The sequence below is a fragment of the Lagenorhynchus albirostris genome, chromosome 18 (genome assembly GCF_949774975.1).
Source record: "Lagenorhynchus albirostris chromosome 18, mLagAlb1.1, whole genome shotgun sequence".
In the NCBI taxonomy this organism is placed as follows: domain Eukaryota; kingdom Metazoa; phylum Chordata; class Mammalia; order Artiodactyla; family Delphinidae; genus Lagenorhynchus; species Lagenorhynchus albirostris.
Window position 1 is genome coordinate 36341017 of NC_083112.1, and position 26644 is coordinate 36367660.

Consider the following 26644-nt stretch of genomic DNA (forward strand, 5'->3'; position numbering starts at 1 on the left):
ATTATTTATTTAATCTCTCTCTTGAATCTTTTCCTTCAATTTATTTGATGGTCCTTTCTCCTTAGGCTTAATATGACAGTCTCTCACATTTTAAAATAGTTCTTCCTTGACTCTAAATTTCTAAATTCATCTTCAGCTACTTTTCTACCTCTCTCTGCTATTTCACTGCCTTCAAAAATATTCTATGTTCATTATGCTGGATAAGGTATTTGGTATTTTTCTTTATTTTGGTACTTATGTGAGTTACATATTCAACTCACCAATGAACAAATGTCATCTCCCTGCTCTATTTTAATGGGCAACCTCATATTTAAATTCCAAATTTTGACAATGGTTCATAGATTGAACAATCCAAAGACAACATACAATTAGACTGCAATGACAATACCTGTGTACGAATATGGGTTTGTGTGTGTGTTTGCGTCTGTGCAGTGGATGTCAGCCATAGCTTATTGACAAACAAACCACATAAATTAAAATCTCTATTCTCCTTCCTCTGTGGCTCTTGATTAAGATCTATCTTCAGATAATTTGAGAATATAATAGGGCTGTTTTCATTTCTCATGATAACTTATTCCAAATGTTTGTTAATAACTTGAATTAATACTTTATACAAGAGCAGGGAATGAAAGTGACATTCTCCATGTCATATTTATTCTACTTATTTACTGAGCACCTGTTAGGTGGCTAGATATTATTCCATGTACTTTGCATACTCTGGTGAGTAATAAGAAAAGAACGAATAAAAAATCCTACGCTTTCAAAAGCAAATAATTTTTAAACCTACTATAATCTACTATAAAAAAGTACATTATAAAGCATTTCAGAATGTTATCAGTGATAAGATAGAGGAAAAAAAGACAAAATAAAGCATGAAAAATGTGGTCAGTAGTGCTGGGTGCTCAGATAAGCCTCCCAATGGTGACATTTGTGTAAACATCTGTAGGAAGTTCAACAGATTCCATACCAGTATCTTGGGAAGACCATCCAGGCAAAGGGAACACCAGTGCAAAGTCCCTGAGGCCTGAGCATAATTATTTTGTCTGAGGAGCAAAAAGAGTATTCATCTGGATTAAATGGAGTAAGGAAGAGTCGTAGGAGTTGAGGTCAGAGAGAAACAAGAGCTTTGTAGCCATCTAATTGGTCATTGCCTTTTCCCAGGGGCTCTATAATCTCTTGAGAAAAGAAGAAGAATTATTAGGGTAAGTTCACCAAGAAAACTTCTGACTTCAGAAAATAAAGCAGTCTCAGTTCATAATCATATTCCTGCTGCTTGTGCTTATTTGAATCTCCAGACAACACTCTCATACCCTAAGTATAATCCTTTTTATAGATAAATTGCAACTAAAACTACCAAAAAAAACCCTGTTTACAGTGTTTCAAACACTGCCGCTCACACAGTTCACACATATTAAGGACACACATGGTTGCTCTATCAGGAGTCTTGGTGACTGAGTCCCCACACGCTGATATTTTGGTGGCTCATATCAGTCCCTGGGCCTAGAGCTATGCAGTATGGACACGTACTCTAGACTTTCTCTACTTTCCTGCAGATGGAATGCACACAGACAAACATATCCAAATAGAAACACACAAAATATCAAATGTATTAAGAATCAGAAAAACACAAACATGCTACAATACATTTGATCTGCAGTAAAGTATAAATTAAAGAATATAATCATTACTAAGTAACTTGACTCTGTAACCCAAGAATTGGTGAAAAATAAGTAAATTGGCACACTCCACACAAACCCTATATCTTTTTTAAAAATTTATTTTGTTGAAGCATAGTTGATTTACAATGTTGTGCTAATTTCTACTGTACAGCAGTGATTCAGTTATACATGTATATACATTTATTTCATATACTTTTCCATTATGGTTTATCACAGGATATTGAATATAGTTCCCTGTGCTACACAGTAGGACCTTATTTATCCATTCTGTGTATGATAGTTTGCATCTGCCAATCCCAAACTCCCAATCCATCCCTCCCCCACCCACCATCTCTCTTGGCAACCACAAGTCTGTTATCTATGTCTGTGAGTCTGTTTCTGTTTTATAGATAAGTTCATTTGTGGCACATTTTAGATTCCATATCTTTTTTTTTTTTTTTATGGTAGCTTTGAAGTGTTGGGTTTACACATGGAGAACAAACCATCTCAGTTCAGGATGGAAAGATGTCATGCAATTTATGATCAATTGTTTATGACAGATTTAAGCTTACTGAGACATAAATTTGGCTCTCTTAATATCAGGGTCTCATCTGTGGCTTCTGGGGGCAGAGTTCAGAAATATTAAATTGTTTACCAATACAGAAAGGGTGGAAAGATTGACAGAAATTTCCTTTTCCATGGGATTCCATGGAAAAAATGGGATGAGGAACATATATATTCACTTTTCATTGTGGTTAATTTATTCATAAGTTAGTTTTCTACTCTACAGAAGTATTGTGCTAAATACCAAATATCTGACTAGATGAAAGAAGGTAGATTAGAAAATATTGGCAAAATTCCAAGAAAAGAGTGTGTGTTTTATAGTGATATTTATAATAAAAGATGGTTTTTACAGGGTTATTTACAATAAAACACTGTCAGATAGAAGAAGTATTAAAGAAGTAGAAATAATTGAAATTTTCCCATCTTGAAGAGAAAAGAGTGGCGTGCTCTCGGTAACAGGTGGTTCTTTGTCATTTCCTTTTGGTTGGATGGCAGCTGCACTTTATCCCATCCTAGGTGAAGTTAACCTGGAGGAGCTCAAGTGTGGTCCAGGAGGTCTCTATAGGTAAGTTTCTGTTGGACCAGTGAAGACAGTACTTCCTTCCCTGATATGCCTGGGAAATGCAGGGGGACTCCTGAGACCTTTTCATGGAGTTGCCAAACTCCAGCTTGCCTGGATTTTGTCAGCTCCAGCTGGTACCATTTTACTGGAGAAGATTCTTGAATTGCTCTCACCCAACAACTTCAGAGCTCTGACTGGACAGCATGATTGGGATTTCTGGTCTTAAGACAACTTCACAGCCATAGGTCTTGTATGCATTATCCACCAAGACCCAATAATTGCTCAATAATTATCTCTCAAAAAAGTGTATACATTCTACCAACCCTGGGAGTTTACAGATCCAGGAGATTGCAAGTTCACTAGCCCAAAGGGAGCTTCTGATCCTTGTCACACTTGGCAGTGTCTTTCTGCCAAAGGTTCAAATTGATGGACTGAGAGGTTGCTGAGACCTGTAACTCAAACATAGATTAATGGGACCCTGCATCCTGTTCAAAAGTAGTTTTTATTTTTTTTCTGGAAATACTATAGATGGTTACTGTAAACATACTTGTATGGTGTATGTGAGAGAGCTAATAACAGAATAAGCTCACAAATCACTGGATCTCATTTTTATTTGTTGGGGCAGTGACAGTGTAATAGGGAAGAACAAATCTGACCCCTTATTAGATCTGTTCCTTTTACTTTAATCTTTGTTCTCTGTTTCTTGTGCTTAGTCATGCTGGCTCTGCACCTTTTGTAAAAGAATGTTGCCAAGAGCCTGAAATATAGAGGATAGCCTATTCTCAGGGCTCTAACCTTTAAGAGTCCATTCATATAGAGATGAAAAGTTTCAGAACAGAGAATAACATCTCTCTTGTTGGAGGTTTACAGAAACATTGTGACCAGATCTATGGGGACAGCTGTAAGAACAAATGACACCAAGAATTTTGCAGCAACTAACCATGACCCTCCCTCACCTTGCATTTAAAAATGGTTTGCTGAAACCCTTCAGTGATTTCAGGGCTTCTTGGGCGTGAACCACGTATCTCCTATCATGGCCCTGCAATAAATCTTTCACTGCTCCAAACTCCAACCTTTCTGTTTGTTTGGCCTCACTGTGTGTTGGGCACAGGAACTTGTGTTCAGTAACAACAGCTGAAGAAACTTAGAGACTTGGCTAGTTTGGCTCCATGAGAAGACAGTAATTTTTTAAAATTCAGTTAGGGAAAATGGTACGTTGTGGGACACATTACTACAGAAATCTTCCTTCACAGTGCACTGGCTGTGGTCATTTTGTTTAAGGAGGAAGAGGAAGGAAACCTGAAGTGGTGTGAACATCTGAGACCATCTCCTTCCTCAGTTAGGTACTGTTTGGTCTCTGAAAGCCTTGGCTCACTAGTGAGGACTGCTCTGCAACTGAAAACCATGTTTAGAACATTAATCAATTTTTAAAGTGGTATCTTAATCTCAGAAAAAGGTGATACCCACTACCTGCAATATTTGGTTAAACTTAGAAACCCTTGCAATTTTTGTTTTGTAAGGGATCTAGGATAAATTTGAGTAGCCCTTGTTCTTTTAGGAAAGAGAGTTTTTCACTCCTCAAATAAGTTATGTCCTAAATAACTATTTTGGCAAAATTGTATTTTATCTTTTGAAACTTTTTATCCATTTTAGCTAAGGAGAGAGCAAGGAAATGGAAACATTTTTACAAGCTTCTTTATGTTGTAGACAAAGTGGGAAGCTGTCTGCATGTTGTGTCAAAACTTAAACACACAGAAATTTACATCATTAAAGTGTTGACCTATAACATAGGGTAAATAACATGAGGTGGGGGACAGGCTTCACTAAATACCAGGGACATAAATGCCCATGTATGTTGTTGTCCTTCTTGGGTGAAGGAAAAGAGGTATTGACTTTTCTGGTCTAGAGGCATACTTAAAAATACAGTGCAAAGATATACTACAGTGAAGCAAGTGGCTTCAAGTGTAATTGATGACAGAATGGTATTTTGGTTAGGTACTACCAGGAAGTGAAAGATACAATTTTGTTGATAGCCCTGACGTCTTGAACATGTCAATATCATTTTCCAATTGATGTTTTACTGGCAGGACAAGAGTGGGTCAAAGACTAATGCCAGAGATATGAGAACAATTTTGGATATAAGTCTTTAAAATATAGATTTGTTTCCTTCCTTTTCTCTTGACTTCAAAGGATATTGGGAAGTTTGAGTAATGGTTTGGTATACTGTATCCATTAATAGTCTCTGATCCAGACTTTTCCTAAGTCAGTGGAATTTTTAATCCATAGTGAGCTAGGTATGGTGTGAAGGTTTTTACCTAGGATATGAATTACATATAAAGGCACAAACACAACTTGAATATGAATAGACAAATTTTTGGAATTTCAAGAATTAGTTTCTCTTGTGTGCATTTAATATTATAATTCTATTTGCAAGGTCTCTCCCTATTAACCTTACAGGGATAGTATCACAGAGGAGGAATGAATGGCTTTTTGTCTAGGGCATAGAAGACCAGAATATCTGTGGGTTGTTTGAAATACTTACCAAATGTGTGATTTGCTTGCTCTGGGCAAGACACTGAGCAAAGATGGAAGGGTTTAATGTAGAAAGAGTAGACTCTATATCCAACAGGATATGATTAGTCTGATCATCTATAATTAATTCCCCTTGAGTTTTTCAGTATAAGGCAGAATATGGTGTACTTTTTTCTTCCTTGGAGAACTCATTGATATCAAGCAACTTTTCTTACAACATGAAATATATTGTAAAAGAAAATTTTTTGTCTTTAAAACTACATTATGAAAGAAAGAAAGAAAGATAAAGAAGAAAGAAAGAAGAGGGAAAGAGAGAGGGAGGGAGAGAGGAAGGCAGGAAGGCAGGAAGGAAGGAAGGCAGGCAGGCAGGAAGGAAGGAAGGAAGGAAGGAAGGAAGGAAGGAAGGAAGGAAGGAAGGAAGAGAGGAATGGAGAAATAAAGAATTGAAGGAAAAAGTGTGGTGGGGAAGGTGGGGCAGAGGTTATTTTGAGACTGAAGAGCTATAAAAATCAGATACAATCATTTAAGCTTGATAGGATCTTGAACAAAAATAAACAAACCAACATCTATACAAGATGTTTTAAGGGCACTGGACTATGAACTATATGTAAAATTCTTAAAGAATTTTTGTTATTTTTGTTATGGGTAATGATATTATAATTGTGACAATGTAGGAGACTATACTTATTTTTTAAAACATGCTGTTTGACTCAGAGGTGAATACCAAGATACCCATACTTTACTTTAAAATGGTTATATAAATTGTATTTCAGAATGTGGATAATTCTTGGATCTAGATGGGGGTATTGTTGTATTTTTTCTTTGTTTTTCAGGATTTTGATGATGTATTTTATTTTATTCCATATTTTATTATTTTGTGTATTTGATCAAAAACATATATTTTGTTTTATACTTACTACTCAGTCTCACATATATTTTTCAACCTTTCTGAATCACCTTCTTAACTTTTTATTATTTTTAAGGTATGTCTGTTGCATACCTGGAGCTAGGTTTTGTTTGTGAAATGTAAACTGAAAATCTTTTTTTTTTTTCTTGAAAAGTTAAAGTTGTTATTTAAATGACAAATATGTTTCATCTCATATATCCATAATGTTGCTGCATAGTAGACCACCCTGAAACTCATTGACTTAAAATAGTTATTCCTTACTCTTTGGGTCAGATGGACATTTCTGTGGGCTGTTTTCTCCTGCTTCTTCCATGAGCTGTGGGAAAGATTCAGTTCTGCTGATCTTGGTTGTGTCCTCTCACATAGGTTGGTCAACATAGTATTTCATTCTCTATCAAGGTGGCCTGGACTTGTTCACACAATGGTGGCATGATTCCTAGAGCAAGTCCTTCTGAGTTGGCTAAGTTAAATCAGAAAGATTACTGAGATTCAAAAGGATGGGGAATAGACTCTATCTCTGATGGTTAGAGCTGTAAACTTGAGTTGCCAAGGGCCTTTATATGCAGAGATTATAAAGGGCATTGATGCAAGGAGAGGTGAAGTATTGGGGCAAATTTTTAAAAATGATTCTGCGCCTGTCTTAAACGTGTTGTAAAAGTTTATGTTATGCTTCATGATTTATAATCATTAAAAAAAAAAACAGCAAAAGCATTAGATACTACAGACAAGAAAATTGGCTAACTCATTGCAACTACCACAGGTTGCAAAGATTTACAGTTTTTGTAAGCCCTACCAGTTCAACATTACCAGGACATGCATATTTATATTATGCTCTAATCCCTTAATTTCACATTTGTTTTATTCTTAATTAACCTTTAAATATAGTTAATTTTATTACCAAACTTTTACAGCTTGTGGGGTCTTATCCAGGTTTCAAATAATACTGTAGTTAATATTCATGAAGGAGTAAAATCATGAATGGCATACTTGATATAAATGCCATTCTTCAGTTAGTTAGATTCATTTCTCCCCATGTTTATTCTAATTTTGATTCTCTGAGCTTGAGTTTTTCCCCTAGACTTTATTAGAGAAAAGTGTTCATATCCTTGTTTTCATGTCTCCGTTTTACAAACTTTTGTTGGCTGACTGTTTTCTCTATTATTCTTTCCCATCAATCTGAAAACATTTGCATTTTATCCTCAGGAATTCTTGTAAATTTCTAGTTATCAAAGGGATCTTTCAGCGTTTCTCAAGCGTACGTAAGTATGTGCAATAAATAAATGGACTTTTATACAGGAAGGGAGTTACTTAGGCGTGTTTCTACCATTACATTGACCCCAGTTTTAGAATTTTTTTTTTATAACACTCTTCCTTTTTGTTGAGCATAATCATGGAAAGTAATCTATAAAACCAGGTACAATAAAAATATTTGTACCACTTAACATCTACTTTAATTTTCTTACAATTCTGCTCTCATATTTAAGTTAAAAGGGGGTTCATACACGTTATTTTCTGCTATAGAAATCCAGCAATCTATTGATAACATGTGGAGTGAATCAGCACCATGGGAGACCCAGACATTGAAACTTTGTTTCTCTCTCCCATTGTGAAGAAACAATACTACCAAGATTTCCATTTTTAAAATTGACCTTTGTCCTGAATTCCATTCTAGCCATCTATCATTTTTGTCACCTCTTTGTGATCCATCTTGACAAATGCCAAACACAATGTAGGAGCCTATTAAATACCTGTTAAATGAGTAAGTAAATGAATTTAAAAAAATAAATAAAAAGGGTGTGGCTTGCATTTCTCCTTGCCAGCACAGCTCTTCTCTCTGGCAAAACCTCCTTTTTATCAGTGAGAGTCTGACCTCTAGGAAGCTTTTTGTTTAACTACTTCTTACTCATTCTTGAGCCTCACTACATAGCACCTTCCGACAACCTCTGAAGCACAGGATTGAAAGAGATTTAACTGGGAGCAATCCCTTTCTGCTTCATACTCCCACTCCCACCTCTCTTCACATACCTTTTCAAAGGTCTCTGCTAATTACTTCCCATGGCAACAGACTGCCTTTCTAGGTAGACTGACTGTTAGTGATTTTTCAATGCCATTTCCTTCAACTTATTTTTCCGTATATCTTAAAGAAATCTATAAAAGATGCTTGCACGTAGAAAATAATCTTCAGCTTTGCAGCAGATTCATACAATTTCATTTATTTATCGAACACACACACAGAGGTTTGTTTAATTAGGCAGTCTATTATTCACAATAGTATTAGAAACAAACATGTGCACCTGTTCATAGTGTAACAACTTTGGTATACTATCTAAGAAACAATGTTCCATGTCTTCAAGTTACATGCCATAGCAAAATTTATTTTGCTTCTATTATTGAAGAAAATTAATACAAAGTTTGTTCTTTTACTCTTCTTATTTTTCTTTGGCCTTTTTATTCCAAAGATAGAATATTAAAAAATCTCTTTCTACATAAGGGTCCCTTAGTTACGGACAAAAAACATGTAACATGCAGCAAATAACAATTTTATACTGCATATTTTTTGTGATAATTTTGGATAATCTTCTGACAAATGTTAATACTAATTACAAATGTTAATATTTATTAATTTATGAAAGTACGTGAAAAGGGAATGTTGCCTGCCATTCCAGTAAAAAAAGAATGTTGCCCACCATTCCAGTTCTATAAGGATGAAGCTGTCAGCCACTGTAGCCATCCCTGATGGTGCACCCTGAGGGGAATTCAGGGTGGAGAAAAATAGGAAGCATTCTGTGCTTTGGATCCTAGCCCTGGATAGTTAAGATGCATATCTAAGAAATAATTTCAATGAGCCCAGACTCTTGCATCTTCCCATACATAGAAAAGCACTAAAATCATTAACTTGAGATGTTTGTTTTTGTGATTAGCAATAATCTTTTGCTGTTTGACTACAATTTTTTTTCTTTTTCTTCAGCAAAAAACTCCTATATATCCTGGCTTACCTTTTCAGAACAGTTCTTCAGAGCTATCTGAGAGGTTGTCTCCCAGGCTGTAGTCCTCAGTAAAGTCTCCAAATAAAACTTAACTTGTAACTTTTAGGTTGTGCATTTCCCTTCAGTCTATAATTTCTATTTTTATAATGTGCCCATTTTGGGCCCTTTAGTTTGTAGCTGTTCTCACACAGCATTTATTTTACAAATCATAAAATCTGTATGTTACTCTTAAAATATTATTAAAATATATTTTAGTTTTATATTCCATGTTATGCTCAGAATTTTATTCGAAGATACTAACAAGAATAATTAAGGATAAGCTTGGTAAATAATTTTGTAAATATCATTTTATATTGGAAGAATATTGTCCATAGGTTAGGTTTACTTAGTTAAAATCCTCACTTCTTTTGGTTTTCATTTGAAATAAGGTTAAGACAGTTCTGTTAAATATAATATCTCTGACTGAGAAAACAAATGTCAATTTAAAATCTGTATGAATGGAAATGATTCCAAGTAATTGACTTTAAAAAAATTGGTTTTCCTGAATTCATAATATTGTCTCAACAAATGAATATATCAAAAATATACACCTCTTAAGGTTAAGTGAATATTCAGTTCTTTTAGACTACATATAAAATAAACAGTTGCAGTCCATTTGTTCCCTGTAACACTATTGTCATATATCTACCCTAATTCCATGACAAATAGAAAATTTTAAGTAGATACATTGCATATATGAAAGACAGAAATTAAAAAAGAACTGTAAATATTCAATATTCACCATACATTACATCAAAATCTAGACACAGATTTATTTTTTACTTAAAAGATACTTGTTTATAGTAATATTATTAGAAATGTTTATTAATTGAAATTATATTTAACTCAAACATTCAATTTTATTAAAGCATATTTGTAATTACAATTAGTTCTCTGTGAGTTGATGGCATGTTGTAATCAAGCACAATATGTAGAACTGAAAATGTTTTCTATAGCTAGAATGAATTGATAACTCAAATTACTAAACACAAATTGTACCAAAGCTGTATTAAAACTTTTTTAGAGCAAATATAGATCTATATAATCACATATATTTATATATAATCATAATATTATATATAAATATAAGTTTATATGTGCACAATATATTCATTTCATAATCTATAATATTATATAAAATATATACATGAAAATATATTTAGATAAAATATAAATATATATTTATCGTAAGTAAATTTTGACAGGAAACCACATTGTATAAAAGAATATAGAAGTTTATCTTCGGTTATAGAAGGAATGGACAGAGATCTTGTTCACTTGGCTTCCCCTTTTTCAATGGCTCCATGTACTACAGTTTGAAAAACAGTTCTCTAAATGTGCTTTGACTACAATAAGTTTATGTTCATAATGCTATAAGAGAAATGAGTATTTATAGACTACCAGTCTCTCTGAAATGAGAAAGGAATTGTCACTTAGCTAGTTCATAGCAGAGTCAGGGCTGGTCACCAGACAGTTACTAGTTTACTTTACTTTTCACTCACTTAGCTATGATAAGTGCTCATAATAAAATGACTTATGCCCAGAATAGCATAGTCAAAATACATTTCACATGAATATATAAAAATAAGTATGCAATATAAACTTCATAAAGTAAATACATTTTCCTCTAATTTTTTCTTTTGTCAAGCTTTTCAATCAGAGTATTTTACTCATAATTTTAAAGAAAACTTCTTTCTTAGTAAATATATACAAGACAGAAAATATGAACTGGTTATTTATAGGTTTCCCTCACTGAAAACTTTTGATAGCGTATGTTTTTAATCCAATGAAAATAATTCCAATCCAATATTTCTTTTACTACCACATGTTTACTCAGGAAACAAAATATATTGCTTATAATAAAATACAAATAGAAATTCTAATTTTGGTAATATCCCTCTTCTGTCCTAGCATTATCTGGGTAATTGAATCAGAAATTTTAATTTTACATTTCTTGTTTGTAAGTTGACTCATATTTTTGTTTTTTTCTCTTCATAAGAAAGTTTGGTGCAGAGCAGTTCTCTGTAGCAATGGAGAAAACAATAGATATGTGAATAATGAGATTGTATTGAGTTGTGCATTTTTCACACCTCTAGTTTGATGTGATTTCATTTACTATGGCAGCCAAGTTTTACTAATTTTCTCCCTATTTTTTCAATTCACTTAGGTAACAGAGTCTGTAAGAAAAGCATTCACCTTTAATGTAAACAAAACTGATTCTAATGAAACAAGATTTGTTCACAAAAATATTAAGAGGTGTAATTTAATATTGTGCACAATTTAATAAGCAATTTTGCTTTTGGTCTTAGAATAATAACGTCTTTTATTATTGTTTCATTGCTCTTTTGTAATTGTTCCAATAGATTGTTTTAATGGCTTACATAATTATTTCATGTAATATTAGTCAAATTTTGCAAGAATGAGTTCATCTTGCTCTACAAAAACAGTAAGACTGCCTTGACCAGTATTACTATCCCAAGAAATGACAATGAAACTAACACTGATTAAAAAAAGAAATTGAAAAATACTCCTTTGCAAAAAAAAGTTCAAGCTATGACTATACTTTTACAACTTGAAAAATAAAATTTGAATTAAAACTAGTATAAAATTATAATTAATCTGTTCCTCCAAAAATAATAATTCTAAAGGGGATTATAATGTATATGAGATAATGTTTTTGAAATGTTTTTATGATGTGAATTTTATTACAGGAAAAGCAACGACTTGCCTTATACATATATTTAAAATTTTGTTAAATCACAATTCTGAGTTTTCTGAAATAGGGTTTTGATTTCAATACAGTAGAAATGCTTTTTTCTAAAATAAATTATGTACATTATGAAAAAAATATTAAAACAATAGTATCAGTATCTCCAGCACATTCTGGAATTAACCAATATGAACAATACCAATTATACATACTCACTAAGGCAACCCCGTTATTACCAAAATAATTAACTTCCAATTAAAATTTGTGTTTGCTGACATCTTATTTTCTTAAATATGCTTTGGCTGTGATGAAGTTGTTACTATACTCCAGACATTCCTATCCTATGAATCAGGTAAGTTTATTTTACAAATATTCAAGTGAGGGAAGAAAGTAAATAAATATTATTCTTTGACTTTATTACTGATTAATGAGTAACCAATATTTAAACTAATATTGTATAAGTATTTACAGTTAAATAATTATTATCTTAGCTTGTAATTTCTTATACTTATTCGGCATAGCTTAAATTTTCATTATATGCAACATATAAAGAACTAGTACCTAAGCTTATATTATTTCTAACAATAAACTTTGTAATCTATCATTTTTCTACAATGAAGTTTAAAGACTCTTGAAAGGAAAAGAGAAGCAAACAAACAGATAAACCCTCCAAAACAGAGAAAGCAGTCACCTTCAGCATGGACAAAATGTGAACAAAATATGAAGTAAATGAATAAGATGTGTTACCATTTTATAGCATATTAAACTATAATTGAATGACTGATTAGTCAAATTCAGTACCAAAGTTCATATGCCTGCTGATTTCCAAAGCAGGCAAGAATATTTAGTGGATGGGATTATACAATTATTAGTTTTAATGGTATAAAGTATTTTACAGGACATCTATTATAACTTTCTCATTATGCAATTCAAAGTACTAAATTAAAGGCATGGCCTCAGAGTATGAGTTTAAATATTTGCTACGTCAAAAATTTCTATATGATTTGAGCAATCTAATCTCTCTGTTTCTCACATTCCTCATTTGAAAATAACTAAAGAAGAGCATGTTTCATACATCTGTTATAAGAATTAACAGAGGTTTTATATATACATAATCATATAAATATATTTAGCATATTACATATACTACATACATACACACACATTTGGCTGGTGTATGTGTATAACATTGAATTGTTCTTGTAACATAGTAACAACTGAAAAATTCTATCCTAATAATAATAATGAAGATAATAATAGCAAACAATTTGTTAATATATCAAATAGTATGCTTTGTTTGACCATTTGATCATCCATAGAAATTAAATTGTTTTACATTTGTATCATAGATAAAATATAGTACATTTTCCACATCATTGGACACTTTATTGGTATATATGTATCTTTTTTGCCATAGTTACCAACTCAAAATATATTCACACTTATAAGGTATATTGTGCTCTAGAATAGTTTTACAGTCTAGAATTCAGATATAGAAAGCTTGATTTATATTTCAGTTTCCAGTAGAAAATAATATTTTAAAAAAATTGCCAGAACTTCCCTGGTGGTCGAGTGGTTATGAATCCGCCTTCCAATGCAAGGTTTGATCTCTGGTTGGGGAACTAAGATCCCACATGCCACGGGGCAACTAAGCCTGCTAGCTGCAACTAGAGGGAAGCCCGTGAACTGCAACAAAGAGCCCCCCACCCTGCACTGCAACGAAAGATCCTGCTGCAATGAAGATCCTGTGTGCTGCAACTAATACCTGACATAACCAAATTAAAAACAAACAAAAAAACTTGCTAATTTGATATGAGTAAAAGGTTATTTTCTTTTAACATCCATTTTCTGAAATTTTATTTTCATATATTTTTAAATGAATTTCAAATGTCCATTCTCCATTTTTCTATTAGACTGATAATTCATTCCATTTTAATTTGAAGAAAAGATTTTACATATTTAGGATATGAATGCTTTATTCACCATATATGTCAGAAACATTTAAATTTTTTCATATTTCTCTCCAACTATTCTTTATGTAGGAGATGTGACTTACAGAGTTTTCTGTTTCATGTAATCAACCTACAAACATATACTTTTCAATTTTATACAGGCATGACTTCTATGCTGAGAAATGTTTTCCTTGACCATGGTTATCTATTAAGACTGCTGTCCTGTTGGAACCATAAGCCCCTTGCTTCTCATTTACAAAGCCTGTTAGAAATTAGGGGGAAAAGTGTTTGAATGCTTGTTTATAGGGATATATCCCACCCATTTCTCCATAGAGCTCCAAATTTGTACTCCCTGTTCAAGCCAGATAGTTAAGAATTGTACTATAATGACACTAATCATAGAAAAGCACAGTTATCAGTGAAGGAATTGACTTCTGTTTGCCATCATCATCAGATTGATACATTAAATAAACATCTCCATAAAACATATCATTTTTACTTTATAATGGCTATCCCCAACACCAAGGTAAAATCTTAATGGTAATTTAAAACTTTCATGTCCTTTCTTCTTTCACTATTACTTTTAATCCTTTGATACTATGTTGAAATTTATAAGGGTTTATAATACTCAGTCATAAAGTATTTTTCCAAGAAGTGTTATAGCTCTCCAATCAACTAACAAACATATTGCTTAAATAAATAATCAAAAGATCTTTATTTAATCTAAGTATTGATTCATACTCATTGATAAGTTTTACCGATTTTTAATTATTTAATTGTTGAGTTAGCTGGTAAATTACTGCAATAGATAAAATAAGAATGATGATCTATTGTAAATTTTCTAATCAGTAGCCTAATATTTCTTCATCATTCTTGAATAATTACTCTTAGTCTCCTATCTTCTTTCCCTGGGCCTGCTTCTTGTGCCTCTGACTTGCTTTATTTTCTCTATAATGATTAAACGTTGTATCAGTATGTTCTTGCCCTATAACCAACTACTTTAGCTTTAGTGGATTATAAAAACAATCATTTATTCATTGTCTCATATTGCAGACTGACAATTTCGAAAAGGCTCATTTGGCCAGTTCTTTTTGACACAGTAGACTCAAATTATCCTGCTTGGGCTTGCTCATGATTCTGCAGTCAGGCAGTATATCAGTTATTATGACCTCATTAGCATGGTTGAATTAAGTACTGCATATATATAATATGTCATCTTCCAGCAGGCTAGCATGGGCTTGTCTATATAGAACCACAGATTCCCAGAGTGAGAACAGAAATATTCAAACATTTTGGGACCCAGGCTCAGTAACTGCTGTGTTGCTCCTGCTGTAGTCTCTTGGCCAACACAATGAAACATCAGTCTAAAATCAAGAGGTAGGAAAATAGAATGCATCTCTCTCTATCTATGCTTTATTTCTACCTAACTCTCCATCCTATGAGAATGTAAGTTCTACTGGAGAAGGAATTTTTATCGTTTTGTTTTAACTTGCACCCTCTGTGCCTACATTCTTGTCTGACATATAGTAGGAGCTCAATAACTATTTTTGAATGAATGAATTAGTCTTTACAATATTCTAAATTTATTTTACTTTTCATCTAGCTGTTCAGTTGATCTATCTGCATATTCTTGATGAATACAAGGCTGGAGATTTCTCACATACACCCATGAAACTGTCTGCAACCTTCCACAGAGAATAATTGATTTTTCTTCCCTTCTCCTGTTCAATCCTCATATGATTTATTTCCATTAGAAAACTCTTGTGCAAAAACATAGGACTAGGAGGGCAAAGAAATCTGGAAAATGTAATATATGGCTTCTTCTCTATGAGAAAGAAGTGACCTCAGAAGTAGGGATAATGATCTCAAACTGGTAATTCAGCACAAGTTCAATCTATTTCAGGTGGAGCTGACTTCACTCTCAGCTGATGGGAAAATATTTGACCCAGGTCTGGCCAACTGGACTTATGTCTTTACCCAGAGGTAAGTGTCAGGTGCAGTGTGAGCTAACAGTGGGGTTTTGGTTTGGGTCTGTGCAAAAGTGAAGTTCTTGCTTCCTTTTCAATTCTTCAATGTGAAGAGGCAATCTCAGACCTGCTAGAAAGCTCAATGTTACACAATTATTAAAATAATTCATAAACTGTTGGTCAAAGAAAAATAATCAAATATTTAGAAAGACAAGTGTTCAATAACAATTTTGTCAATTAAAAACTCTTTGTAACCTAGGGAATAAAGGAGGGGACATCTTGAAAAATAATATATATCTAATTTCAGAAAATTACATTATGGTTATTTGTGAAATAAACAGATATATGCCTTTAATATAATGGTCTTCAAAACAACAGACATCAGAAGTTTTGTTCAATATAATTCTGGGAATTATAATAAAAGTACAAAAAAACACATTATATCTTGAACTTCATTATAAAAACTACATTTTTACATCATATTTGGAGTATAATCGCTTTACAATGTTGTGTTAGTTTCTGCTGCATAACAAAGTGAATCAGCTATATGTATACATATATCTCCATATCCCCTCCCACATGAGCCTCCCTCCCACCCTCCCTATCACACCCCTCTGTGTGGTCACAAAGCATGGAGCTGATCTCCCTGTACTATGCAGCTGTTTCCCACTACCTATTTTACATTTGGTAGTGTATATATGTCTGTGCCACTCTCTCACTTCGTCCCAGCTTCCCCTTCTCCAGCCCAGTCTCCTAAGGTCCATTGTCGACATCTGCATCTTTATTGCTGTCCTGCCCCTAGGTTCATCAGAACTTTTTTTTTTTTTTTTAGATTCCATATATATGTGTTAGCATACAGTATTTGTTTTTCTCTTTCTGACTTACTTCACTCTGTATGACAGTCTCTAGCCCCATCCACGTCTCTACAAATGACCCAATTTCATTCCCTTTTATGGCTGAGTAATATTCCATTGTACCTATGTGCCACATCTTCTTTATGCATTCATCTCTCAATGGACATTTAGGTTGCTTCGATGTCCTGGTTATTGTAAACAGTGCTTCAATAAACATTGTGGTACATGTCTCTTTTTGAATTATGGTTTTCTCAGGGTATATGCCCAGTACTGGGATTGCTGGGTCATATGGTAGTTGTATTTCTAGTTTTTAAAGGAATCTCCTTACTGTTCTCAAAAGTGGCTGTATCAATTTACATTCCCTCCAACAGTGTAAGAGGGTTCTCTTTTCTCCACACCCTCTCCAGCATTTATATTTTGTAGATTTTTGATGATGCCCATTCTGACTGGTGTGAGGTGATACCTCACTGTTGTCTTGATTTGCATTTCTCTAATGATTAGTGATGTTGAGCATCTTTTCATATGTTTGTTGGCAATCTGTATGTCTTTTTTGGAGAAATGTCTATTTAGGTCTTCTGCCCATTTTTGGATTGGGTTGTTTGTTTTTTTGATATTGAGCTGCATGACCTGCTTATATATTTTGGAGAGTAATCCTTTGTCAGTTGCTTCTTTTGCAAATCTTTTCTTCCATTTTGAGGGTAGTCTTTTTGTCTTGTATATGGCTTCTATTGCTGTGAAAAAGTTTTTAATTAGGTCCCATTTGTTTATTTTTATTTCCATTACTCTAGGAGAAGGGTCAAAAAGGATCTTTCTGTGATTTATGTCATAGGGTGTTCTGCCTATGTTTTATAGTGTCTGACCTTACATTTTGATCTTTAATCCATTTTGAGTTTATTTTTCTGTATGGTGCTAGGAGGTGTTCTAATTTCATTCTTTTATGTGTAGCTATCCAGTTTTCCCACCACCACTTATTGAAGAGGTTGTCTTTCCCCCATTGTATATTCTTGCCTCCTTTATCAAAAATGAGGTGACTATATGTGTGTGAGTTTATCTCTGGGTTTTCTATCCTGTTCCATTGATCTATATTTCTATTTTTGTGTCAGTACCATACTGTCTTGATTACTGTAGCTTTGTAGTATAGTCTGAAATCAGGGAGCCAGAATCCTCCAGCTCCGTTTTTCTTTCTCAAGATTGCTTTGGCTATTCTGGGTCCTTGGTGTTTCCATACAAATTGTGAAATATTTTGTTCTAATTCTGTGAAAAATGTCACTGGTAGTTTGATAGAGATTTCATTGAATCTGTAGATCTGTAGATTGTCATTTTCACAATATTGATTTTTCCAATCCAAGAATATGGTATATCTCTCCATTTGTTTGTCTCATCTTTGATTTCTTTCATCTGTGTCTTATAATTTTCTGCATACAGGTCTTTTGCCTCCTTATGTAGGTTTATTCCTAGGTATTTTATTCTTTTTGTTGCAATGGTACGTAAGGTTCTTTCCTTAATTTCTCTTTCTGATCTTTTGTTGTTAGTGTATAGGAATGCAAGAGATTTCTGTGCATTAATTTTGTATCCTGATATTTTACCAGATTCATTGATTGGCTCTAGTAGTTTTCTGGTGGCATCTTTAGGATTTTCTACATATAGTATCATGTCATCTGCGAACAGTGACAGTTTTACGTCTTCTCTTCCAATTTGTATTCCTTTTATTTCTTTTTCTTCTCTGATTGCCATGGCTAAAACTTCCACAGCTCTGTTGAATAATAGTGGTGAGAGTAGACATCCTTGCTTTTTCCTGATCTTAGAGGAAATAGTTTCAGTTTTTCACAATTGAGAATGATGTTGGCTGTGGGTTTGTAATATATGGTCTTTATTATGTTGAGGTAGGCTCCCTCTATGCCCAATATCTGGAGAGTTTGTATCATAAATGGGTGTTGAATTTTGTTGAAAGCTTTTCCTGCATCTATTGAGATTATCATATTGTTTTTATCCTTCAATTTGTTAATATGGTGTATCACATTGATTGATTTGCTTGTATTGAAGAATTCTTGCATTCCTGAGTTAAACCCCACTTGATCATGGGATATGATCCATTTAATGTGCTTTGGATTCTGTTTGCTTTTATTTGGTTGAGGATTTTTGCATCTCTGTTCATCAGTGATATTGGCCTGTAGCTTTCTTCTTTTGTGACATCTTTGTCTGGTTTTGGTATCATAGTGATGGTGGCCTCGTAGAATGTGTTTGGGAGTATTCCTCCCTCTGCTATATTTTGGTAGAGTTTGAGAAGAATAGATCTTAGCTTTTCTCTTAATGTTTGATAGAATTTGCCTGTGAAGCCATCTGACCCCGGGTTTTTGCTTTTTGGAAGATTTTAAATCACCATTTCAACTTCAGTGCCTGTGATTGATCTGTTCACATTTTCTATTTCTTCCTGGTTCAGTTTTGGAAGCTTGTACTTTTCTAAGATTTTTGTCTGTTTCTTCCAGGTTGTCCATTTAATTGGCATAAAGTTGTTTGTGGTAGTCTCTCATGATCCTTTGTATTTCTGCAGTGCAGTTGTTACTTCTTTTTCATTTCTAATTCTGTTGATTTGAGTCTTCTCCCTTTTTTCTTGATGAGTCTGGCTAATGGTTTATCAATTTTGTTTATCTTCTCAAAGAACCCACTTTTAGTTTTATTGACGTTTGCTACTGTTTCCTTTATTTCTTTTTCATGTATTTCTGATCTGATCTTTATGATTTCTTTCCTTCTGCTAACTTTAGGGTTTTTTTTTTTTTGTTGTTGTTGTTCTTTATCTCTAAATGTTTTAGGTGTAAGGTTAGGTCGTTTATTTGAGATTTTTCTAGTTTCTTGAGGTAGGATTGTATTGCTATAATGTACTTAATTATTTTTATTCAGAAAATCTAAGTAAATCTGTAAGCTCTTTTTGAAATAATAAATAAGTTCTAGTAAAATGACTGGTGTGAAAACAATGAATTTATAAATGGCAATATATTTCCTATGATTCTGAGAGTGAGGACCTATTGAATGATAAATATTAGTTAACAGAAAATATTCTGTATTTTTCTGCATATATTTATTCAATGTGTGTGTGCACGCACAGGCACACATGTGTGTAAACATATACAAAGATATACCAAAGCAGTTGCTAAGCCAGTATTATTTTGTTTCAAATAATGATGACTTATTGTACACTTTCATTTTTTGGAGTGCCAACTTTCTATAATCATGCTATTTTTAATTGATTCTATTTATTTTTCTTTAAATTGAGGATAAATTTGCCAGTGTATCACTCATTAAAGTAATTTATTAATCTGTCTAGGAGTGATGTCAATAAGATGCCAGAAAAGGAATTCTTTTGCTTATATCCCCCCTCAGCAACAATATTTTGTCAGCCATTCACAGACAAAAGTTCTGCTGTTGGAACTTTGGGATTCAGGTAAGACGTCGTGAAAACCCAGTGAAATCGAAGATCCAAGAGCTCATTTTGTAAAGGCCAACTCATGCCCAGGTGGCTGACTCATCCACTGTAATCCCAGCTACAGACCTGGAAACAGCTCCATGTCTTGTGGACAGGGCTACAGCCCTGTTTAGCTTTGGTCTTGCTACCAGTATCATACATCAAGGGGCCTGGGAGGAGTCATACTCTCCAATGTGTCACGTCATAAGCCCACAGACCTCAGCCTTAGCTGTGGACCCTGAAGTGTCCCAGCCTTTCTGGAGCAAGTCTTCTGGCAAGCCTTCCAAACTTGTTCCAAATGTAAGTTCTGAAATACCCTGTATCTGGCTCCAACCCAGCTCCAATCCAGCTGTTTCTGGAGGTGATCCCATCAGCTATAAAACTGACAAAAGAAGGTCCTTACCTGCTAAACCACTTGGTAAAACCTGGAAGAGGTGTTTGCTCTTTAAAATACACAGACAGCAACACATGGCTACAAGGATCACAAATAATCAGGTAAATACAACACTACCAAAGGAAACTAATAAAGCCCCAGTAACTGGCCCCAAAGAAATAAGGATCTATGGATTGCTTGACAAATAATTAAAACTAATAATCTTAAAGCTGTATAATGAAATGTAAGAGAACACAGGTAGATAACTAAACAAAATCAGGAAAACAATGCATGAACAAAACAAAAGTTTTGATAAATAAATAGAAACCATATAAAAAGAACCAAACAAAAATCCTGGAGAAGAATAAATTTTAGAACTTAAAAATTAATAAGAGAGCTTCCAAAGCACACTCAATCATACAGAAAGAAGAATCAGTGTACTGTAAGACAGGCTACTTGAAATGAACTAGATTGAGAAACAAAAAGCAAAAAAGAATGAAAAAGAGTGAAGAAAGCCTCTGAGAATTATGAAGTGTCAAGTGATACTGGCTCAACCATTCTTTGTCTATGTCTTTATGCATGTCTACACATGCACATGCACACACATTAACATCAAATAAGAATAGAAAAAGTGCATGAAAATGATATTATTCACAAATAGTTATTGCTATATAAGTCTTGAATCCTTTTTGATATGTGAAAATGAAACCTGGACTATTGCTGAGGGCAAACATTTTTAGTCCTAGCCCCATCAATTAAAAATTTCATTGTAGGAATATTCAAAGGAATTTGGATCACAATGTAAAAACAAAACAAAACAAAAAAATCTTAGCCAGAATTTTTAAACACATACTTACATTGTATATGATAATAAGTATTAGTACTGTTGCCCTAATTAATGTTTTTATTGTTTCCTGTTAGGCATTGATTTTCCACTCTTAATGTTAGTTTCTTCTCTCTAAATTCTAAAAGAATTAAGAAAGCAAAAATGTCTCTTTTGCCTCAAGAGGACAAGTTTCATCTTTAAATATGTAAAGATTTTTGCCCTTAATTTACCAAAACTGAGCTCAATAAACTCTTCTCTGCTCACAAACTTGATCACTTAAGCCAAGTACAAAAATTTAAATAGACTACTGGATCTCTCGTTTATGAAATTCCAAAGTACCATGGGTACTCATAAACTATAGGTGGTGTATTCATTGCCATTGATTATTTTCAAGTGGGAAGGCATTTCTTGTATTCCAAGATAAAGAATCTAAAAAAAATTATATAAAATCTCTAAAGTAATCAGCTGTCAAAATGATCAAAAAGCAAACACTTAAATCTTCTCACTGATATCCGAGTTATGATGCTGGTCTAGACAAAATTAAATTGGTAACATTATTCTCCTAAAGAGCAGTCATTCAATTTTAGACATTGTTAAAGGCCACGGGAGAAAAGTTTTTGTGATGCTGGTTAAATTTAGAATAATCTTATTTAGATCACATGTGTGCAATTGGTAATTTATGCATGTATTAAGAAATCTGAGTCATGTTGAGCAATATTTTTAAGAATTTTTCGTGCCTATTTTGTTGAACTCTTTATTATCCATACTTGTTTTACAATAGTTCTTTAGATTATCTAATGTGTGATTTCACCATGTCAATAAAGACATATTTATCATATCTTTTACAAAATATATTCCATATATGTTCCTGTATATGCATTTATCTTATTGTTTTAGATGTTACTCCCCATCTTATATATAATACTAATGGGACAGTTGTTTCTTCTCAAATTTAACAAAAAAGTACTTATGTAGATTTTATTCAATACTTTTTATCTCATGATTTTAAATAAATGCTTGACAATAAAGAAAAATCTCTCAATTTCTTGATTTTTTAAAATTCTTAGATTTAGATGTTTATTTCATCTTAAACCGTCAAAACATGAGGAGCTTTAGATATCATTACTGAAACAAAGCACACACAAAACAAATTATATCTAGAACTGAGTAAACAAAACTATGACCTGTTTGGGGACTGTTATTTCATTTAATATTCATATTTCACAAACACGTTAAAAAGCATAGTAGTTAGCATAGCATACTCCATGACTTATGAGGTGGGCCAAAAATAGTTTCTGTAGTAATTTCCCTTATTGTTTTATCTACAGAAAATATCTCAGTGGAAAATTTAACAGAGAAGACAGTTTAATGGGTGAATTCTATGTCTCCTAAGCAGTTTTTATATCAGTCTCTACATTATAGAAGCATGACTTATGTGAAGGCCATTGTAATTTTGAGTGTTAGAATAGTAATTTGTTTCAGTGCAGAATGACTAGCAACTCTGTCTTATACAGTCTGTGAGCTATGGCAGCAATAATAGGGAAACATTCGCATGGTCCATTTATGAGAGGAGGTTGCATAAAGTCCATCTGATTACATATATGTGGTTATTAGAATAGGTCCTCAAATAAGAGTCATAGGAGAGCTATAAATTCTCAGCCATCTATTTTCAAGTCATTTTATGAGAATTGCAGTTTCATGTATATTGGGCATTTCATTGTCATTAGCTTTGGAACAAAAATAAATGGCACATTCACAGGCCAGAGATAGACATTTTGGTTCAAGTGTCAATACAGCCTACACTATTATAGAAATATTAAAAGGGGAAAAGTATCTATTGATAACAATCACTTTAGTTTGACTCTGCAAAATAGGAATGTTAATTCACTACATATAACAGAGACTATTATGAATTTCTAAAGACAGAAGTGTTTTGTTACAAGAAAGCCATGCTGTAATGTATTAGCATACAAAAACCAATCAGAATATTCATGTAGAGAGACAAATTTAAAAGGCAGTCGTTTGTGTCATGGAAAGACACAAAGGTCTAGGTTCTTTAGAGTGTGTTCGTTCATTCATTCATTCATTCTGTTTCAAGACCTCTCACCCCTATGGTGATCCAAAAGCAAAGTGAATTCACAGAGAACGACTCATGAACAGTGACAATTCCTGTGGTTTGAGAAAGGTTTCCAGTTGGCCTGTATAACGAACTACTGACAATTATCTGGGGAAAGAAGCTAAAGAGTCAATTGGACACTTTCAAAATTTATTTTTAAAAAATATTCTTACGGTTCTATTCATTTTATTTGAATATTAACTTTAATTAAAAGTGTCCACTAAATGTATAAAATTAGGTAGTGGTGGTTTAAAAATGCATAAACATATATTAAATTGAAGTTACTTCAACAACAACAACAAAAGTGTTGGTCACCTATTTTATAAAGCCATCTTTTCATTACTCATAAACATATTGACCTTAATATTAAATGTCTATTAAAGGGAAGAGCCATATATTTGATTTATTTATGACCGAAATGATTAACAGCAAAACTGCCTTTCAGTTGCATTATTGAATAACTAAACCTTCAAGTCTTTAAGATAGAAAGGAATATGAAATTTAATTTCTAAAATATATTGTAAATAAATATCCAAAGCAGCCACAATAAATAGGGTGAACAAATTCAATACAGAGAGTAAAATTATATTTTCAGAGTTTCAGGGATATTTCAAAGACCAAAATAACATAGAAGAGGTTAAACTAAATTAAAATTCTACAAGCTAAAGTCTTAGAGAAAAACAAAAAGCAAATACTCTGTGTTTTTTGCTGCTGCTGGAAAAAAAAAGAGAAATTTGAGTCAAAATATGAACTAAATTAAAAAATATTATTTTCCGTCTATGGTAGTAAATATAAACCTATATTTATATTCAGTAAAGAAAGTATTTATACACTAGCCTTTATATCTCTATGATAATAGCAATTGTTACTGTCTCTAATAACTTAATCAAAACAATATCTGTATGTTAAAAAACTACTCTGAATATATATTTCCATAAGGAACATAATGTAAGACCAGCTTACCTTATTGACTCTCTTGAAATTAATTCTATAAGTTTTATATCAGTAAGGCAAAAGGAAAAGATAGTCTTGTTTTCCAACTTGCTTGTTTAAAATGAGATGTAGTTTTTTAACCTAACCTGTCCTTTTTTATATATTTTAAATTAAGCAATATTCTTTTTTATCAGTACATGAATCACCATAGCAGATACTTTAAAATATCAATATAAATTTGAAAATATGTCATTTGTGTAGCTACAGAAAATTTGGCATAGATTAAATTACAAGATAATATATTATCAGTTTATCCTAATTAATTTAGAAATTCTAATAGTGGGGAAGAAAGATTTGTTCCTTCAAGCTTTCTCTATTGAGTCAGTGAGGATGTGGTAGACAATGTTTCTCCCATTGTTACTATGTTACCTTTATTAAATTTAATGATAGAGTAATTCAATGAAAAACATTGGGCTCTATAACTTTTGTGTTAAAATTATATGTATATATATATTATGTATATATATAATATAGATATATTTCTCCAGTTTAAGTTTAACTCTCACATATAAGTTATCCCCAATTTTATGATAAAAAGAGCCAAACAAACTGGAAAAGTCAGTCAATTAATTTTCTTGGACCTATCAGATACATGAGGTCACACAGAAGCCCCTCCCCTCTAAACCTGGTGCAATATAAGACAAAGAATCACAGCTGAGATAACTTTACTTGGAGAATAACACTTATTAGAAAGCTAGAGTAATTGAGATCAGCATGGTATTGGTAAAAGCATAGAGACATAGATCAATGGAACAGAATAGATAACTGAGAAGTAGATTCATATCAATATAGTGAACTGATCTATAGGCAATTCAATGAGAAAAAAGACTTTTTAAGAATAATGTTAGAAAAACTGGAAAATTTTCCCTATGTTAAAAAAAAATAAAAATCTAGATGCTTTATACCTTTCACAAAAACAAACAAAAATCAGATCATCGATCTAAATGTAAAATTTATAGAAGAAAATATAGGTAGAAAAAACATGTTGATCATAGGTTTGGTGATGAATTATAGATAAAACAAAACACAGAAAAGAAAAAACAATGTTAAACTTTATTAAAATTAAAACTTCTGTGAAAGAAACTGTTAAGGCAGGGGTCCACAACCCCTGGGATCACGGACTGGTACTGGTCTGTGCCCTGTTAGGAACCTGGCTGCACAGCAGGAGGTGAGCGGCGAGTGATCTGAGCGAAGCTTCATCTTCCACTCCCATTGTTCCCTATTGTTCTCCATCGCTCGCATTACCGCCTGAACAATCCCCCCACCCACATCCATGGAAAAATTGTCTTCTATGAAACCAGTCCCTGGTGCCAAAAAACTTGGGGACCAATGTGTTAAGAGAATTAGGAGGCAAGCCACTGACAGGAAGCAAACAGTTGCAAAACATACATCTGATAAAATATTTGTCTCTAACTTATATCAAGAACTCTAAAGCTCAACAATAAAAAATAAGCAGCACAATTAAAAAATGGGCAAGACATATGAACAGACACTTCACCAAAGAAGATATACAGGCAGTAATAATCATGGGAAAAACAACATCATTTGTGATTAGAGAATTGTAAATTAAAGTGACAATGAGAGAACTACACACTGATTAGAAAAGTCAAAATCCAAAAACTGACAACACTAAATGCTGGTGAAGACATGAAATACAAGGAACTCTGATTTGTTGCTGTTGGGAATGCAAGATGGTGCAGGCACTTTGAAAGGCATTTTGGAGATTTCTTACAAAAAATATCCAGAAATCATATTCCTAGATATTTATTAACTAATGTAAAGCTATGTCTACATATAACTTGTATGTGAATATCTATTATATATTTATTATTCATAATAATTCCAAATAGAAGAATCCAAAAAGTGAATTTCAATAAGTGAATGGATGAACAAATTATATTACATTCACATAAAGGAATATTATTCAGCAATAAAAAGAAAAGAGCAATCAAATCACAGTATAAATTTATGAACCTAAAATTAATATTTTTAAGAGAAGGAAGTCAATGTAAAAAGACTATATATTCTTTGATTCAAATTATATGACATTCTATAAAAGGCTCAATTTAAAGAGTAAGAATGTGGTACAAAATAAGTATATTTGAGTCTATACTGTTATAAAGAAATGAGTGAATAAAAAATTA

The 26644-nt window shown here is 32.8% G+C and overlaps 1 pseudogene; it reads left to right on the top strand.

Moving 5' to 3' along the window:
• The first annotated feature begins 2710 nt into the window (after positions 1 to 2710).
• The window catches only part of LOC132508710 (flotillin-1-like), a 130347-nt pseudogene continuing 106413 nt past the window's right edge, over positions 2711 to 26644 (top strand).